Genomic DNA, 3,801 nt, shown 5'->3' with positions numbered 1-3,801 from the left:
TATCTGTGCTAATATTCATGATCGATGGGATAATATTTATGCTCATACATATTGACTTGACAATGATTGATACCCATGATGATAATTGACTAATTTGGAGATTCACTTGTACCTTCACTAAAGTTTGAACATTTAAGTAATTACCTATACTTATGGTTTGAAATGTTGATCAGTTTAAGTGGTAAGTATTGCAAAATGATAACTCATTTGGGAAATTATTTACGCACATATTTTTGCCAACTTTCGAAATTATCTATGTATAGTGGTATTTACAAATTTGAAAGTCGATGATGTATGCGTATGATGACATTTACCAATTTGAAACTTGTTTATGCATAAGATATTTTCACCAATTTGATAATTTATTTATGAACATGGATTCATTACCGATTTAGAAATTTTATACGTGTGATATTTTCACCAATTTGGTAATTTAGTTATTAACATGGATTCTTTACCATTTTAAAATTTTTATGGATGTGATATTTTCACCAATCTAGTAATTTATCTATGAACATGGATTCTTTACTGATTTGAAAATTTTATGCAGGTGATATTTTTATCGATTTGAAAATTTTATGAATATATTATTATTTAACCAATTTGAAAACTTAGAATGTAGAAATCTTCATCAATTTGGGAACTTATTCATGCACGTTGAATTTTGTTTTCGTCAATTTTGACAGATAAGCTCTAAGGCATTAGACATGATTTAGGCTTTCTCATTATTCCTTTCATCTTTGCGTGTGGAATTTGAGAAATTGTGTGATAATTAAGAAAATCATAGCCTTGAGATTTTATTGATCGATTCGATATAAAATGATGATGTCTTGATTGACCAACTTGACATGAAATGATGATGACTGAACCCTAGTCTTGACATTAGTTTTCTTCCCTAGACCTTGAGATTGTTTTGGATCGTAGTTAAAATAGATCACCTCGATCGGGTAGGTTCGATGTCTGACTCCTTCTGAAACCTGTAATTTGACCCCTTACCCATGGACCACTCATGATACATTTAGAGTTATTTTGGTTCCTAAACCTAAATTAGGTAGCGACTCCCCATTCTCAAAAATCCCCCAATTATTCGATATTTTTTTTAAAATGGTAAAAATTGTCAAGATGCTTTCAAAATGCCCAGGTTGGAAGTGCATGTCGCAGTACATAGTTTCAACATGATACGAGGTGCAAGACATGTTAAGTAAGCAGCACAACCATGTTGTTTCGAAATACAGCTAAAAATTAAGGAGGAGATTGGAAGACTGCTGTAAGCCAGATTTATAAAGCCCATACGGTACCCAACATGGTTGGCTAACATAGTACTGGTACGGAAGAAGAATTGAAAGATTTTTTGCTGTGTAGAGGTGGTTTGAAAGATGACATTCCCTTGCCGAACATTGAATTGCTAGTGGGCGTGACGGGCGGTAATGAAATGTTCTCATTTATGGACAGCTAAGCAGATACAATCAAATTAAGATGGCAGTAGAAGACAAGGAGATGACAGCATTTTGCACACCTATCAGGAGCTATTACTTTATTGTGATGCCATTTGGTCTGAAAAATGCAGGAGCAACGTATCAGCCTACAATGATGAAGATCTTCAACAATATGATGCATAAGGAGTTAGAAGACTACGTAGATGACATGGTGGTCGAAAACAGGCAGAGGTCAGACCATCTGGAAACCTTGAGGAAAGTACTACTGCGTTGGCGCCGACACAGCCTGTGAATGTACCCACTCAAGTGAGTATTCAATGTAACAGCCAAACATTTCCTCCACTTCGTGGTTAATCAAAACGGTATAACAGTAGACAGAGCAAAGGCTCAGGCAGTTGGGACGATGAAGGCGGCAAAGAACACTAAAGAACTAAAAAGCTTTCTAGGAAAGTTATCATATATAAGGCGATTCATACTCGGCTTGGCACAGCTAATGCTATTGTTCTTTTCTCTCTTAAAGGATGTTTGCTTCTCATGGGGAGAAGCACAGCAACAAATGTTCAACAAAATTCAATGGGTGTTGGTACGGCACTGGTGATGTTTCCACCAGACCTCACCATGCTTTTGGTATTGTACATATCGATCTTGCTATGGGTGCCTTACTCGCCCAAGACCATGACGGAATCGAAAGGCCAGTATATTACCTTAGTAGAGCATCGAGGGGACCCGAGCTATGTTACCCAAGGATCAGACGAATTTGTCTCTCATTGATGTACACCATACAGAAGCTACGACATTACCTTACAGGAGGGCGCATCAGCCATGGGGCTCCTGCAATTTTCCGAATACGATATCAGCATGGTTCATCCGAAGGGAATCAAGGGCCCAGCCATGTCTAAACCACTAGCCACTTTCCCTAGGACTAACAAGGTAATGGTGAAGGAAAAGGTTCCTGGAGATTTGCATGGAGAGGTGGTGATAGCTGGCCCTGCACCAAGATAGAGCATGTTTTTCGATGGCTTGTCAACATCTGAAGGAGGGGGTGCCAGAGTCGTTCTTGAGGGGGTGTCAGAGTCGTTCTTGAGGGGGTGCCAGAGTCGTTCTTGCACACCATATTGCAACACCTGCTGTGCTTTTATGCCGACTACGCGATAGTCCATAAAAGACAAGGAGCAAATAGGTATGCAAATGCTCTAGCTACTTTAGCATCGAAACTTTCCTTCGAAGGTGATGAAGAGGGGATACGGGTCCTGCGTCGTGTTGTCCCTAGTACCTGGCTGACGAGCAAAGAGAATCCACACCACATAGAAAACATGAAGGTGTCTGACTGGCGCTGGACCACGATAGATAATTTGACAACCACAAAAGGTTCTCCAAAGCTCCCACTGAAGGAGCTCCAAGCATACCTCATGATCGAGTAGGAATTATATTGAAAACAAGCAGATGGCGGCACAATGTGTGAGGAAGATGAAGCACAAGACCTTGTCAATGATGGACATAATGATTTCTGTGATACGAGGTTGGAAATACCCCCACACCATCACATACAAAGGCAGGGTTAATGCCGCTCAGTTGAAGAGAAATGCTTGAAATGCCAAAAGATTTCTGATGAAGTCTGCATCTTGCAAGAGAACATGCATTAGCACGCTCTAAGGAAACGCTGTCGACAAGACCCCAAAAATTGCGCCTCCCGACCTGAGTCTTCTATAATAGACCAATAAAAATTGACCAAAATGATCCCACTCCAACCTGTAACCAAAAACCATTTATTTACTTTCCAAACCCATCATCTTCCAGTTCCTCGGTAACTTGGTAAATTGCTTTTAATCTATTGAACTTCATCTTAATCCCTTAGAAAGAAAAAAAAAAAAAAAACCCTCAAATTTTTCTATCCAAAATTCCATCATTTTTCTTCAAAAATCAAATCCTGTTTTTAAGGTTTGAAAGTTGAAGATGAAGATAAATATTTTTAATCTTATATAGAATCTTAAGATTGAAGTACACAGGAAAAAATTGAGAGCTGCTCTTGGCACTTCAACTTTTATTTATTACACCCCAATTAAAAAATAGAGTCCATGGTTGAGAAACAATAAAAGTTGGGGTGCCTAATGAACCTCTCACCGTTTGTTTAGATTTCTATTTGTTAGATTTAGATTTTATATGATCCTAATCCTAATTGTAAGCAATTGCTGAAGAAGTTTGAATGAGCTATAATTATTGTAATGTTGAGATAATAACTTGAACCAAAATTTTGAACTGTTTGTGAATGGTGCGTTTCAATCTTTAATTAGGATGTGTTGAATAATTTAAGAAACTGGGGTATAATAAGTAGAAGTTTGTGCCAATAGCAGTTCTAAACAAATTT

The sequence above is a fragment of the Akebia trifoliata genome, chromosome 12 (assembly GCF_017979445.1).
Source record: "Akebia trifoliata isolate Shusen 1 chromosome 12, ASM1797944v1, whole genome shotgun sequence".
In the NCBI taxonomy this organism is placed as follows: Eukaryota; Viridiplantae; Streptophyta; class Magnoliopsida; order Ranunculales; family Lardizabalaceae; genus Akebia; species Akebia trifoliata.
This window is presented reverse-complemented; position numbering follows the sequence as displayed.